General features: G+C 50.3%; 1 pseudogene; it reads right to left on the bottom strand.

Moving 5' to 3' along the window:
- Window positions 1-421: 421 nt before the first annotated feature.
- Window positions 422-17,427, bottom strand: part of LOC138799061 (zinc finger protein 585A-like) — a 178,240-nt pseudogene continuing 161,234 nt past the window's right edge.

The raw sequence follows: 17,427 nt of genomic DNA, 5'->3' as shown, positions 1-17,427 counted from the left end.
TTCACCTAGAGACCCAAATGAGTCCTTTTTTTTGCCCTATTTTGCAATGGCAGACTTAATTTTTGTATAAAATATGCTGCCAAACCAGAAAAAATGTATATGGACGTTGAAATTGAAAATAAAACGCAATATTTATTTGGGGGGGGGGGGGGGGGGGGGGGTATTTACGCCATGCACCCTATGGTAAAACTGACATGTTATCTATGTTTCTCAAGTCAATATGATTACAACGCTATGCAACTTGCATGACTTTTATTTTATTTGAAAACTTTTAAAAAATTAAAAAAAAAAATTTTTTTTAAACATTTTAAAATTACTAAATGCTCCTTAAAATTGCTCTATTCCCATGCTTATAACGCTTTTATCCTTTGGTCTATAGGGCTAAGTGAGGTGTCATTTTTTGTGCCATGATGTGATTTTTTTTTTTTTTTTTTTTTTTTTTTACGAACAGTAATTAGAAGCCCCCTGGGGGACTTCTATATACACAGCACTGATCTTCCATTGAGATCAATGCTGTGTATATAATAGAGCACTGATCCATCAGATTGGTGCTCTATTATAATGGTCTGCTGCAGACCACATACATAGAATGCTGAGCCGGGATCAGTGTCATTCCAACGCTGAGCCCCGGCTGGCTCAGTACAGCGGATCACGGCCACTAGACACCAAAGAAGGGGCTGTAAAGCACAGTTAGAGGCAGCTGTCAGGTTTGACAGCTGCATCTAACAGTCCTAATTAGCGGATGCAACCGCTCCCGCTAATAGCCGTGGTCCCGCGCTGCAGTAAGCAGACGGGATCGCGGCGGCGCGGCCCCTCTTTGAATCTCCCTCCCCCCCAGGAGGGAAGGGGTTAAAAGAAAAAAAAAAGAATAGGTTGGTGCTTTATACAAAATTTATTATGGCCAATTATCATGCGAATTATCGTTATATCATTTGAATGTAAACCATAATCGTTTTGTGTAAATGCAGAGAATGATCAAATGGCCAAAGAGAAATTGTTGATGTGCTGACACCAAAATCATTGTTAATCATTCGCTGTAAAAACATTATATTTTGGCACAAGAAATGTTTATCACCGCTGGGAAGCAAAGAGAAAAAAAATATTAAAAAAATAATGTATTATCCCCCAGTGCTGAACTCCTCTCTTCCTGATCCCAAGACGTCCTGGAAGTATAGTAAGGAGCTAAAGGTGAGAGTCACCTGCACCCAAACTGGAGAACGCCAAGACCTGGAGAGACGACTGGTGTATGGACGCTATCGGGAACGACCTCCACCTTCTGATGGATTCTCTGACACCCAACAAGAACCATATCTGACATTTCCTGCACCAGATAAAACACTGAAACCTCTCCAGCAATCTTAGCAGTGAAATAGCTTCCCCTCCGCATGAAGTTTTTAATGTTTGTGAAGAATTGATCGACAGGCAAATGATTTCTCACATTCTGTACATTAAAACAGCTTCTCACCTTTGTGAGTTCTCTGATGTGCAACAAGACGCGCTTTTATGCTGAAACATTTCCCACACTCTAAACATGAAAATGGTCGCTCTCCTGTGTGGACTCTGTGATGTGCAACAAGACGTGCTTTTATGCTAAAACATTTCCCACACTCCAAACATGAAAACGGCTTCTCTCCTGTGTGGATTCTCTGATGTGCAATAAGACGTGCTTTCATTCTAAAACATTTCCCACACTCCAAACATGAAAACGGCTTCTCTCCTGTGTGGACTTTGTGATGTGCAACAAGACGTGTTTTCATTCTAAAACATTTCCCACATTCCAAACATGAAAAAGGCTTCTCCCCTGTGTGGATTCTCTGATGAATTGTAAGGTCTGATTTCTGAATGAAACCTTTCCCACATTCCAGACATGGGAATGGCTTCTCCCTCGTGTGAATTCTATAATGTCTGTCAAGAAAAGGTTTTTGGGTAAAAGATTTTCCACATTCAAGACATGAAAATGGCTTCTCCCCTGTATGAATCTTATGATGCTCAACTAGACTGATTTTCTTGACAAAACATTTCCCACATTCCAGACATAAAAATGGCTTCTCTCCTGTGTGAATTCTATAATGTCTGTCAAGATAAGGTTTTTGGGTAAAAGATTTTCCACATTCAATACATGTAAACGGCTTCTCCCCTGTGTGAATCTTATTATGCTCAACTAGACTGACTTTCTGGATGAAACATTTTCCACATTCAGAACATGAAAATGGCTTCTCTCCCGTGTGAATCTTCAGATGTTGTACTAACTTTGACTTTCGAATAAATCCTTTACCACATTCGGAACATAAGAATGGCTTCTCCCCTGTATGGATTTTCTGATGATGCACTAGACCTGACTTCTTGGTGAAACATTTCCCACACACCAAACATAAAAATGGCTTCACTTCTGTGTGGATTATTTCAGTAGGCCCTGGCTTCTGGTTAGAACATTTCCTACATTCTGAACATTGACATTTTGTCTCTTCTGTGTGAGTTTTCTGATCTAATTCAGGTTGAAACCATTTCCCACACCCTGAACACAGAACCTTGTTTTCTCTGGGATAATCATGTTGGATATTAGTCTCGCCCCCTTTAAACTCGATAGATGAAAAAAAGCTTTGTCCAGAGTCTTTGCTGCAGCAATCTAGAGAAAAAGTAAAACACCTTAATTTTCGTCTTATTCCTCACATATAGCATTATAAGCACCAAACAAAAACATGATGGATCTCATTAAAGTCAATGGGGTCACCTGGGCTGCGCTGGTGTCTTTACAGTATAAGGACGGGTTCCCACTGGGTATTTAAACCCATTTCCCTACCATTATTTTTAACAGAAAAACACGGTTGACCACATTTTTGTGCACAGAAAAAAAACAACTTACATTTTATAATGTAAGTCAATGGACATTGAATTCTTCAGTATGACATACAGCAGGACTGACCTCAACCAGAACTCAACAACAACCAGAACCCTATGTCTAGATTCCAAATCCAGGACCCCAGCCCCACTCACCGGGCCAGTGACCACCAGAGTGAACCTGCTACCAGAGCTGTGTACACAATAGTGAGATGATGTCCCACAGGAATCTAATTTTTGTGGCCCTTTGCGCCTGTTTATGTACTGAGATCCCTGTTTTGTTTTTGACACCGCTCTGCTTGATTTTGGCTCTCTAAGTGATCACCAAAATCTGTGCTTGTTTGCTACAGACCATTGTCCTCTACTCATACTGGTGATACCTGTATACCGACCCCTGGCCACCAGCTAACCTCGGCTTATTTGTTGTACTGTGCTCATATACATCCAGTGATTGGACTATTATCTCCAGACTGCTATAGATTCCTACCATGATTCCCTATTACTCACCTGGGGTAATATCAGTAGGGACGTCCTCTTCCTTACACGGCCGATCACTCCGCACATCCAGCTCTTCTTCATTAATAACTTCGATTTTAAGGTCTATGAGATTTTCACCCTGATCCAACATCTAAACCAGATAATAAACTATAATAACTCAGAGAAGCAGAAACCATAAAAGGTAATAACATAAAACCTTCATGACAGCTGGAGCAGAGTCTGAGCAAGTGACTGCACAGAGACCTCCCCTCCATCTACCTGCTCCTCCTGCAGGACAGTGTCATCTCCCCTCCATCTACCTGCTCCTCCTGCAGGACAGTGTCATCTCCCCCTCCATCTACCTGCTCCTCCTGCAGGACAGTGTCATCTTCCCCTCCATCTACCTGCTCCTCCTGCAGGACAGTGTCATCTTCCCCTCCATCTACCTGCTCCTCCTGCAGGACAGTGTCATCTTCCCCTCCATCTACCTGCTCCTCCTGCAGGACAGTGTCATCTTCCCCTCCATCTACCTGCTCCTCCTGCAGGACAGTGTCATCTTCCCCTCCATCTACCTGCTCCTCCTGCAGGACAGTGTCATCTTCCCCTCCATCTACCTGCTCCTCCTGCAGGACAGTGTCATCTTCCCCTCCATCTACCTGCTCCTCCTGCAGGACAGTGTCATCTCCCCCTCCATCTACCCGCTCCTCCTGCAGGACAGTGTCATCTCCCCCTCCACCTACCCGCTCCTCCTGCAGGACAGTGTCATCTCCCCCTCCATCTCCCCGCTCCTCCTGCAGGACATTGTCATCTCCCCCTCCATCTACCCGCTCCTCCTGCAGGACAGTGTCATCTCCCCCTCCATCTCCCCGCTCCTCCTGCAGGACATTGTCATCTGCCCCTCCATCTCCCTGCTCCTCCTGCAGGACAGTGTCATCTCCCCTCCATCTCCCTGCTCCTCCTGCAGGACAGTGTCATCTCCCCCTCCATCTACCTGCTCCTCCTGCAGGACAGTGTCATCTCCCCTCCACCTACCTGCTCCTCCTGCAGGACAGTGTCATCTCCTCCTCCATCTACCTGCTCCTCCTGCAGGACAGTGTCATCTCCCCCTCCATCTCCCTGCTCCTCCTGCAGGACAGTGTCATCTCCCCCTCCATCTACCTGCTCCTCCTGCAGGACAGTGTCATCTCCCTCTCCATCTCCCTGCTCCTCCTGCAGGACAGTGTCATCTCCCCCCGGACAGTCCTGGGGATCCAGAGGAGCGGGACATCTCTCTGGTGGGTTCCTCTTACTGGATCCATCTGTAGGAGACACACACAGTGACTGAATACATTGTGTATATGTGATGAGCAGATGATGGGGGGTCTAGGGGACCCCAATACTGCTCTCTCCTTTACCATCAATGAGAGTCTCCTCTTACCCGGTGATGTGAGGGGCCGGTGGTCCTCCATCATGGCCTCCTGGTACAGATCCTTGTGTCCTTCTACATACTCCCACTCCTCCATGGAGAAATAGACGGCCACATCCTGACACCTTATAGGAACCTGACACACACAATGATCCAGTCATCATCCAGACCCATCATCCCTTGTGTTCCTGGATGATGTCCCAGCGTTCCCAGCAGCATTGCTCACCTCTCCAGTCAGCAGCTCCATCATCTTGTGGGTGAGTTCTAGGATCTTCTGCTCATTCTTCCTCTCAGGTATCAGTGAGGGAGGTGGAGGCTCCGTGATGGGGCCCCGGGCCCTGCTCCATCCTCCTGACCTGCTGCTGCTGCTGGGGGCCACACACTCTCCACATGTCTTCTTCACTACTGTGTAATCCTGAGGATGGAGAGACCCTGATAAATATCACTATATACAGAGCCCCCACCTCTCCGCCCATGTCCTGTATTATTACTAGAGAGAAGAGGAAGGTCATGTGACCCATCCCCCAGAATCCCCCACCTCTCCGCCCATGTCCTGTATTATTACTAGAGAGAAGAGGGAGGTCATGTGACCCATCCCCCAGAATCCCTCACCTCTCCGCCCATGTCCTGTATTATTACTAGAGAGAAGAGGGAGGTCATGTGACCCATCCCCCAGAATCCCTCACCTCTCCGCTCATGTCCTGTATTATTAGTAGAGAGAAGAGGGAGGTCATGTGACCCATCCCCCAGAATCCCTCACCTCTCCAGGTCATGTCCTGTATTATTAGTAGAGAGAAGAGGGAGGTCATGTGACCCATCCCCCAGAATCCCTCACCTCTCCGCTCATGTCCTGTATTATTACTAGAGATAAGAGGGAGGTCATGTGACCCATCCCCCAGAATCCCTCACCTCTCCGCTCATGTCCTGTATTATTAGTAGAGAGAAGAAGGAGGTCATGTGACCCATCCCCCAGAATCCCTCACCTCTCCGGTCAGCAGGTAGATGATCTCCAGGGTGAGGTGTAATATGGAGGTCTCTCTTCTTTCTTGCTCCATCCTTGGTGGATCCGGCAGGTAGAGGAGCAATCTCTTACACTGTAGGGAGCTGAATGGGAGGAAGGATCAGTAACCTCCTCATTCTGCAGAGGAGAGAAACTTCCAGACACTTTAATGTGGAGAATGAGAAATGAAGCAGAAAGTAAGATGTGGCTGCTGTAATCTGCAGCTTCCTGGCTGTATATACAGAGCGGTGACTATAGAAGAAGGAAGCTATGTATATAGTGAGGTGTAATGGAGCGGTAGATGCTAGAGTGTATCCTCTCCTTTGAGGTGTGATGTCACCAGGAGGGGCGGGGCCTCGACCGGAAGTAGGAAGTAGTGAGCTGCTGCACCATTTACTGTGCAGAAACAGAGTGAAGGAAGCTGCAATATCCATAGTAGCATGGAGGGGTATACAGGGGGAGAGGACTGGTGTGTGTGGTCTGCATACAGGGGGAGAGGACTGGTGTGTGGGGTCTGTATACAGGGGAGAGGACTGGTGTGTGGGGCTGTATACAGGGGAGAGGACTGGTGTGTGGGGCTGTATACAGGGGAGAGGACTGGTGTGTGGGGTCTGTATACAGGGGAGAGGACTGGTGTGGGGGGCTGTATACAGGGGAGAGGACTGGTGTGTGTGGGGTCTGTATACAGGGGGAGAGGACTGGTGTGTGTGGGGGGTCTGTATACAGGGGAGAAGACTGGTGTGAGGGGTCTGTATACAGGGGAGAGGACTGGTGTGTGGGGTCTGTATACAGGGGAGAGGACTGGTGTGTGGGGTCTGTATACAGGGGAGAGGACTGGTGTGGGGGGGGGGGTCTGTATACAGGGGGAGAGGACTGGTGTGGGGGGCTGTATACAGGGGAGAGGACTGGTGTGTGTGGGGTCTGTATACAGGGGGAGAGGACTGGTGTGTGTGTGGTCTGTATACAAGGGGAGAGGACTGGTGTGTGGGGTCTGTATACAGGGGAGAGGACTGGTGTGTGGGGTCTGTATACAGGGGGAGAGGACCGGTGTGTGGGGGGGTCTGTATACAGGGGAGAGGACTGGTGTGTGTAGGGTCTGTATACAGGGGGAGAGGACTGGTGTGTGGGGTCTGTATACAGGGGGAGAGGACTGGTGTGTGGGGTCTGTATACAGGGGGAGAGGACTGGTGTGTGGGGTCTGTATACAGGGGGAGAGGACTGGTGTGTGGGGTCTGTATACAGGGGAGAGGACTGGTGTGTGGGGTCTGTATACAGGGGAGAGGACTGGTGTGTGGGGTTTGTATACAGGGGGAGAGGACTGGTGTGTGGGGTCTGTATACAGGGGAGAGGACTGGTGTGTGGGGGGGTCTGTATACAGGGGAGAGGACTGGTGTGTGGGGTCTATATACAGGGGAGAGGACTGGTGTGTGGGGTCTGTATACAGGGGGGAGGACTGGTGTGGGGGGGGTCTGTATACAGGGGGAGAGGACCGGTGTGTGGGGGGGGTCTGTATACAGGGGAGAGGACTGGTGTGTGTAGGGTCTGTATACAGGGGGAGAGGACTGGTGTGTGGGGTCTGTATACAGGGGGAGAGGACTGGTGTGTGGGGTCTGTATACAGGGGAGAGGACTGGTGTGTGGGGTCTGTATACAGGGGGAGAGGACTGGTGTGTGGGGTCTGTATACAGGGGAGAGGACTGGTGTGTGGGGTCTGTATACAGGGGAGAGGACTGGTGTGTGGGGTTTGTATACAGGGGGAGAGGACTGGTGTGTGGGGTCTGTATACAGGGGAGAGGACTGGTGTGTGTGTGGTCTGTATACAGGGGGAGAGGACTGGTGTGTGGGGGGGTCTGTATACAGGGGGAGAGGACTGGTGTGTGGGGGGGTCTGTATACAGGGGAGAGGACTGGTGTGTGGGGTCTATATACAGGGGAGAGGACTGGTGTGTGGGGTCTGTATACAGGGGGGAGGACTGGTGTGGGGGGGGTCTGTATACAGGGGGAGAGGACTGGAGTGTAGGGTCTGTATACAGGGGGGGAGGACTGGTGTGGGGGGGGGGGTCTGTATACGGGGGGGAGGACTGGTGTGGGGGGGGAGGACTGGTGTGGGGGGGGGGGGTCTGTATACAGGGGGGAGGACTGGTGTGGGGGGGGGTCTGTATACAGGGGGGAGGACTGGTGTGGGGGGGGGTCTGTATACAGGGGGAGAGGACTGGTGTGTGGGGTCTGTATACAGGGGAGAGGACTGGTGTGTGGGGTCTGTATACAGGGGAGAGGACTGGTGTGTGGGGTCTGTATACAGGGGAGAAGACTGGTGTGTGGGGGATCTATATACAGGGGGAGAGGACTGGTGTGTGGGGGGTCTATATACAGGGGGAAAGGACTGGTGTGTGTAGTCTGTATACAGGGGAGAGGACTGGTGTGTGGGGTCTGTATACAGGGGAGAGGACTGGTGTGGGGTCTATACAGGGGAGAGGACTAGTGTGTGGGGGGGGTCTGTATACAGGGGGAAAGGACTGGTGTGTGGGGGGTCTGTATACAGGGGGAGAGGACTGGTGTGTGGGGTTTGTATACAGGGGGAGAGGACTGGTGTGTGGGGTCTGTATACAGGGGAGAGGACTGGTGTGTGGGGTTTGTATACAGGGGGAGAGGACTGGTGTGTGGGGTCTGTATACAGGGGAGAGGACTGGTGTGGGGGGGTCTGTATACAGGGGGAGAGGACTGGTGTGGGGTCTGTATACAGGGGGAGAGGACTGGTGTGTGGGTTCTATATACAGGGGAGAGGACTGGTGTGTGGGGGGTCTATATACAGGGGGAGAGGACTGGTGTGTGTGGGGTCTGTATACAGGAGGAGAGGACTGGTGTGTGGGGGGGTCTGTATACAGGGGGGGAGCACTGGTGTGGGGGGTCTGTATACAGGGGGAGAGGACTGGTGTGGGGGGTCTGTATACAGGGGGAGAGGACTGGTGTGTGGGGTCTGTATACAGGGGGAGAGGACTGGTGTGTGGGGTCTGTATACAGGGAGAGGACTGGTGTGTGGGGTCTGTATACAGGGGGAGAGGACTGGTGTGTGGGGGGTCTGTATACAGGGGGAGAGGACTGGTGTGGGGGGTCTGTATACAGGGGGAGAGGACTGGTGTGTGGGGTCTGCATACAGGGAGAGGACTGGTGTGTGGGGTCTGTATACAGGGGGAGAGGACTGGTGTGGGGGGTCTGTATACAGGGGGAGAGGACTGGTGTGGGGGGGGTCTGTATACAGGGGGAGAGGACTAGTGTGTGGAGTCTGTATACAGGGGAGAGGACCGGTGTGTGGAGTCTGTATACAGGGGGAGAGGACTGGTATGTGGGGTCTGTATACAGGGGGAGAGGACTGGTGTGTGGGGTCTGTATACAGGGGGAGAGGACTGGTGTGTGGGGTCTGTATACAGGGGAGAGGACTGGTACATGGGGTCTGTATACAGGGGGAGAGGACTGGTGTGTGGGGTCTGTATACAGTGGGAGAGGACTGGTGTGTGGGGTCTGTATATAGGGGAGAGTACAGGCGTGTGTGTGGGGTCTGTATACAGGGGGAGAGGACTTGTGTGTGGGGGGGTCTGTATACAGGGGGAGAGGACTGGTATGTGGGGTTTGTATACAGGGGAGAGGACTGGTATGTGGGGTCTGTATACAGGGGGAGAGAACCCCTGTACACAGACACCCCACACTGGTCCCCTCTCCCCCTGTATACAGACCCCACACACTAGTCCTCTCCCCCTGTATACAGAACACACACACACCAGTCCTCTCCCCCTGTATACAGACCCCACACACCAGTCTTCTCCCCCTGTAGACAGACCCCACACACCAGTCCTCTCCCCTGTATACAGACCACACACACCAGTCCTCTCCCCCTGTATACAGACCCCACACACCAGTCCTCTCCCCCTGTATACAGACCCCACACACCAGTCCTCTCCCCCTGTATACAGACCACACACACACCAGTCCTCTCCCCTGTATACAGACCCCACACACGCCAGTCCTCTCCCCCTGTATACAGACCCCACACACGCCAGTCCTCTTCCCTGTATAAAGACCCCACACACACCAGTCCTCTCCCCCTGTATACAGACCCTACACACCAGTCCTCTCCCTGTATACAGACCCCACACACCAGTCCTTTCCCCCTGTATACAGACCCTACACACCAGTCCTCTCCCTGTATACAGACCCTACACACCAGTCCTCTTCCCTGTATACAGCCCTCCCCCCACTCCAGTCCTCTCCCCCTGTATACAGACCCTACACACCAGTCCTCTCCCCCTGTGTACAGACCCCACACACGCCAGTCCTCTTCCCTGTATAAAGACCCCACACACACCAGTCCTCTCCCCCTCTATAAAGACCCCACACACACCAGTCCTCTCCCCCTGTATACAGACCCCACACACACCAGTCCTCTCCCCCTGTATACACCCCCCACACACACCAGTCCTCTCCCCCTGTATACAGACCCTACACACCAGTCCTCTCCCTGTATACAGACCCCACACACCAGTCCTTTCCCCCTGTATACAGACCCTACACACCAGTCCTCTCCCTGTATACAGACCCTACACACCAGTCCTCTTCCCTGTATACAGCCCTCCCCCCACTCCAGTCCTCTCCCCCTGTATACAGACCCTACACACCAGTCCTCTCCCCCTGTGTACAGACCCCACACACACCAGTCCTCTCCCCTGTATACAGACCCCACACACACCAGTCCTCTTCCCTGTATAAAGACCCCACACACACCAGTCCTCTCCCCCTCTATAAAGACCCCACACACACCAGTCCTCTCCCCCTGTATACAGACCCCACACACACACCAGTCCTCTCCCCCTGTATACACCCCCCACACACACCAGTCCTCTCCCCCTGTATACAGACCCTACACACCAGTCCTCTCCCTGTATACAGACCCCACACACCAGTCCTTTCCCCCTGTATACAGACCCCACACACACCAGTCCTCTCCCCTGTATACAGACCCCACACACACCAGTCCTCTCCCCTGTATACAGACCCCACACACACCAGTCCTCTCCCCTTGTATACAGACCCCACACACCAGTCCTCTCCCCCTGTATACAGACTACACACACCAGTCCTCTCCCCTGTATACAGACCCCACACACCAGTCCTCTCCCCTGTATACAGACCCCCACACACCAGTCCTCTCCCCCTGTATACAGACCCCACACACCAGTCCTCTCCCCCTGTATAAAGACCCCACACACCAGTCCTCTCCCCCTGTATACAGACCACACACACCAGTCCTCTCCCCCTGTATACAGCCCCCCCCCCCCCACACCAGTCCTGTATACAGACCCCACACACCGGTCCTCTCCTCCCTGTATACAGACCCCACACACCAGTCCTCTCCCCCTGTAGACAGACCACACACACCAGTCTTCTCCCCCTGTAGACAGACCCCACACACCAGTCCTCTCCCCCTGTATACAGACCCCACACACACCAGTCCTCTCCCCTGTATACAGACCCCACACACACCAGTCCTCTCCCCTGTATACAGACCCCACACACACCAGTCCTCCCCCCTGTATACAGACCTCACACACCAGTCCTCTCCCCCTGTATACAGACCTCACACACCAGTCCTCTCCCCCTGTATACAGACCCCACACACCAGTCCTCTCCCCCTGTATACAGACCCCACACACCAGTCCTCTCCCCCTGTATACAGACCACACACACCAGTCCTCTCCCCCTGTATACAGCCCCCCCCCCCACACCAGTCCTGTATACAGACCCCACACACCGGTCCTCTCCTCCCTGTATACAGACCCCACACACCAGTCTTCTCCCCCTGTAGACAGACCCCACACACCAGTCCTCTCCCCCTGTATACAGACCCCACACACACCAGTCCTCTCCCCTGTATACAGACCCCACACACACCAGTCCTCTCCCCTGTATACAGACCCCACACACCAGTCCTGTTCCTTGTACAGATAATGGTGTATTACACCAAAGGTTTCCTGGCCGTTACGTCTGATAATCATTTGGTGTAATAATCCATGTTATCAGCTGATTGTGGTCTTCAAACTGGTCGAGTAATCCAGATCACGATAGTGCTGCTGTCTACAATGGGCAGCTTGAACAATCTAAGGATTTTTTGGGCTGCCCCTCCCGCAGCTGCCCGCAGTTCCCCCAGTCACTGTCTGTGTGTGTAATAACACAGAGAACGAGCGGGGAACAAAGGGGAAGAAAGCACTGACCTAAAACATCGCCGCTCGCTTTCACCTCTTAATCATGCTGTGTAATATAACCCGCTCAGGGAGAAGCTCAGAAGAGAGGATACGCTCAGAGGAGAGGATACATACTAGACTGTATACCCTGCAGTTAGAAAAGAGAACATTCTAGACCAGAGATGTCAAACTCAGGCCCTCCTATAAATCAAAAAAGAAGAAAGCTGGACACACCAAACAAGCGCACACCACAGGTATACAGTATGAAAAAATCTAAATTTTATTTAAACAAAACACCAAACACATGATTAAAAACATCTAAAACGTTCCCATGAGGAACACAAAGATAATCAAGGTTGACCCACATACATGATAAATAGTGGGTCTAAACCATACAGGGGGTTAGATGCACATAATAATGCAACCATGACAGGAGCTACCAAGCATGAAGACAAATAGTAAGCAGCAAAGAACCTACAAATATATAAAAAATGTAAAATTACAAGGGAGAACCATGTAATGAACTACAATAATAAGTACTGAAATACTACCTGAAAATATATGCAAAATGCAAAGCAATTGATTATTGGCAATGGTAGCAAAAAGGTCTGTCGCCCAAATGGACTGAGACAGACCTCAGCAGCGCCTAAGGAAGCTCAGACAGTCATGGAATAATCACCCCTGGAAAAAGACTCCACGCGTATCGTCACCCTCCGGTGACTTCGTCACCTCAGGCCCTCCAGCAGTTGCAGAACTACAATTCCCACCATATCTGGACAAGTAAGGCATGATGGGAAATGTAGTCTGTAACAGCCGAGGGATGAAGTCTGACACCTGTGGTCTAGACCTTTCAAAACTGCACTTGCTAGAATGTATGCCCTCTCAGAGGAGAGGATACACCTAGTGGAGATGCCCTCTCAGAGGAGAGGATACACTCCAGACATTTCAGTACTAAACATTCTAGAATGTATGCCCTCTCAGAGGAGAGGATACTCGATGGACTTTACATTACTAGGCTATGTTCACACATAAAACACAGCACTCGGTTTTGGTCGAAGAAGGAATGACCAAAATACTATGTGTGAACATAGCCCTAAACATGCTAGGATGCATACCCTGCAGTGAGAAACTCAGAGGAGAGGATACATTCTAGACACTTCAGTACTGAACATGCTAGAATGTATCCTCTCCTCTGAGTGTATCCTCTTTTCTGAGTTTCTCACTGCAGGGGATACATTTAGCATGTTCAGTACTGAAATGCCTAGAATGTATCCTCTCCTCTGACTATATCCTCTCCTTTGAGTTTCTCACTGCAGGGGATACATTCTAGCATCTTCAGTACTGAAATGGCTAGAATGTATCCTCTCCTCTGAGTATATCCTCTCCTCTGAGTTTCTCACTGTAGGGGATACATTCTAGCATTTTCACTACTGAACATGCTAGAATGTATCCTCTCCTTTGAGGCTCTCACTGTAGGGGAAACATTCTAGCATGTTCAGTACTAAAATGGCTAGAATGTATCCTCTCCTCTGAGTATATCCTCTCCTTTGAGGCTCTCACTGTAGGGGATACATTCTAGCATCTTCAGTACTGAAATGGCTAGAATGTATCCTCTTCTCTGAGTGTCTCACTATAGGGGATTCATTATAGTGCCTAGAATGTATCCTCTCCTCTGAGAGGGTATATATTTTAGACATTTCAATACTAAACATGATAGAATGTATCCCCTGCAGAAACTCAAAGGAGAGGATATATTCAGAGGAGAGGATACATTCTAGCCATTTCAGTACTGAAGATGCTAGAATGTATCCCCTACAGTGAGACACTCAGAGGAGAGGATACACTCAGAGGAGAGGATATACTCAGAGGAGAGGATACATTCTAGCCATTTCAGTACTGAAGATGCTAGAATGTATCCCCTACAGTGAGAGCCTCAAAGGAGAGGATACATTCTAGCATTTTCACTACTGAAGATGCTAGAATGTATCCTCTACAGTGAGAAACTCAAAGGAGAGGATACATTCTAGGCTCTACCGTAATGGAGCCGCCCATCCCCCAACCAGGACCTTATACATCACGTTACATAATGGTGCTGGAAGGACCTGTGTGATGTCACCATCATGTGACCCGTCACATGGGAGGGGGAGGAGTCAGTTGGAGGCGTGCCATGTGATCGCTCTAGGTTCTGTGAAAGGTTATGTTTACATGCGGCAGAAATCCCTGTGCAGAGCCTTATACATCCCATGTTACATACTGATAGTACCTGTGATGATGTCACCATCATGTGACTGGTCACATGTGCAGGGGGAGGAGTCAGCTGGAGGCGTGTCAAACACAGTAGACACACAGCACACTGTATTCTCTACCTGTAACACAACACCACACTGTATTCTCTACCTGTAACACCACACAGCACTGTATTCTCTACCTGTAACACCACACAGCACACTGTATTCTCTACCTGTAACACCACACAGCACTGTATTCTCTACCTGTAACACCACACAGCACTGTATTCTCTACCTGTAACACCACACAGCACACTGTATTCTCTACCTGTAACACCACACAGCACGCTGTATTCTCTACCTGTAACACCACACAGCACGCTGTATTCTCTACCTGTAACACCACACAGCACACTGTATTCTCTACCTGTAACACCACACAGCACTGTATTCTCTACCTGTAACACCACACAGCACGCTGTATTCTCTACCTGTAAGACCACACAGCACACTGTATTCTCTACCTATAACACCACACAGTGCTGTATTCTCTACCTGTAACACCACACAGCACTGTATTCTCTACCTGTAACACCACACAGCACGCTGTATTCTCTACCTGTAACACCACACAGCACGCTGTATTCTCTACCTGTAACACCACACAGCACTGTATTCTCTACCTGTAACACCACACAGCACTGTATTCTCTACCTGTAACACCACACAGCACGCTGTATTCTCTACCTGTAAGACCACACACCACACTGTATTCTCTACCTGTAACACCACACAGTGCTGTATTCTCTACCTGTAACACCACACAGCACTGTATTCTCTACCTGTAACACCACACAGCACACTGTATTCTCTACCTGTAACACCACACAGCACTGTATTCTCTACCTGTAACACCACACAGCACACTGTATTCTCTACCTGTAACACCACACAGCGCTGTATTCTCTACCTGTAACACCACACAGCACGCTGTATTCTCTACCTGTAACACCACACAGCACCCTGTATTCTCTACCTGTAACACCACACAGCACACTGTATTCTCTACCTGTAACACCACACAGCACGCTGTATTCTCTACCTGTAACACCACACAGTGCTGTATTCTCTACCTGTAACACCACACAGCACGCTGTATTCTCTACCTGTAACACCACACAGCACGCTGTATTCTCTACCTGTAACACCACACAGCACCCTGTATTCTCTACCTGTAACACCACACAGCACACTGTATTCTCTACCTGTAACACCACACAGCACGCTGTATTCTCTACCTGTAACACCACACAGTGCTGTATTCTCTACCTGTAACACCACACAGCACACTGTATTCTCTACCTGTAACACCACACAGCGCTGTATTCTCTACCTGTAACACCACACAGCGCTGTATTCTCTACCTGTAACACCACACAGCACGCTGTATTCTCTACCTGTAACACCACACAGCACCCTGTATTCTCTACCTGTAACACCACACAGCACGCTGTATTCTCTACCTGTAACACCACACAGCACGCTGTATTCTCTACCTGTAACACCACACAGCACACTGTATTCTCTACCTGTAACACCACATAGCATGCTGTATTCTCTACCTGTAACACCACACAGCGCTGTATTCTCTACCTGTAACACCACACAGCACACTGTATTCTCTACCTGTAACCCCACACAGCACACTGTATTCTCTACCTGTAACACCACACAGCACGCTGTATTCTCTACCTGTACAACACACAGCACTGTATTCTCTACCTGTAACACCACACAGCACTGTATTCTCTACCTGTAACACCACACAGCACTGTATTCTCTACCTGTAACACCACACAGCACTGTATTCTCTACCTGTAACACCACACAGCACGCTGTATTCTCTACCTGTAACACCACACAGCACTGTATTCTCTACCTGTAACACCACACAGCACTGTATTTTCTACCTGTAACACCACACAGCACACTGTATTCTCTACCTGTAACACCACACAGCACGCTGTATTCTCTACCTGTACAACACACAGCACTGTATTCTCTACCTGTATCACCACACAGCACTGTATTCTCTACCTGTAACACCACACAGTACTGTATTCTCTACCTGTAACACCACACAGTACTGTATTCTCTACCTGTAACACCACACAGCACGTTGTATTCTCTACCTGTAACACCACACAGCAGGCTGTATTCTCTACCTGTAACACCACACAGCACACTGTATTCTCTACCTGTAACACCACACAACACTGTATTCTCTACCTGTAATACCACACAGCACGCTGTATTCTCTACCTGTACAACACAGCACTGTATTCTCTACCTGTAACAGCACACTGCACACATGCTAAAGGATGTTGCATACATGTCACATGTGCTCAGTGTGAACCTGCTCTCATCTGTGAGGAGCACAGGGGGGGACAGTGGTGAATCTGCCAGCCAATCCTGGTGTTCTCTGATAAATGACAAGCGTCCTGCCCGGTGTTGGGCTGTGAGCACATGCACCATCTGTGGACATTGGGCCCTCATACCATCCTCATGGAGTCAGCCTGCTGGAGGTCATTTTGCAGGCGGAGTTAGCGGTCCTGCTGCTGGGTTGTTGCCCTCATACGGCCTCCTCCATGTCTCCAGGTGTACTGTTTTGTCCCCTGGTAGCAGCTCCAGCCTCTGGACACTACGGCCTCCTCTACGTCTCCTGGTAGCTCCTTCAACCTCTGGACACTACGGCCTCCTCTACGTCTCCTGGTGTATCGGCCTGCCTCCTGGTAGCCTCCAGCCTCTGGACACTACTGCCTCCTCCACGTCTCCTGGTGTACTTGCCTGTCTCCTGGTAGCCTCCAGCCTCTGGACACTACAGCCTCCTTGACGGCTCTTAGTGTATTGGCCTGTCTCCTGGTAGCCTCCAGCCTCTGGACACTATGGCCTCCTCCATGTCTCCTGGTGTACTGGCATGTCTCCTGGTAGCCTCCAGCCTCTGGATACTACGGCCTCCTCCATGTCTCCTGGTGTACTGGATTGTCTCCTGGTAGCCTCCAGCATCTGGACACTACAGCCTCCTCCATGTCTCCTGGTGTACTGGCCTGTCTCCTGGTAGCCTCCAGCCTCTGGACACTACGGCCTCCTCCATGTCTCCTGGTGTACTGGCCAGTCTCCTGGTAGCCTCCAGCCTCTGAACACTATGGCCTTCTCTACGTCTCCTGGTGTACTGCCCTGTCTCCTGG

This window comes from Dendropsophus ebraccatus, chromosome 8 (genome assembly GCF_027789765.1).
Source record: "Dendropsophus ebraccatus isolate aDenEbr1 chromosome 8, aDenEbr1.pat, whole genome shotgun sequence".
Classification (NCBI taxonomy): Eukaryota; Metazoa; Chordata; class Amphibia; order Anura; family Hylidae; genus Dendropsophus; species Dendropsophus ebraccatus.
This window is presented reverse-complemented; position numbering and strand designations above follow the sequence as displayed.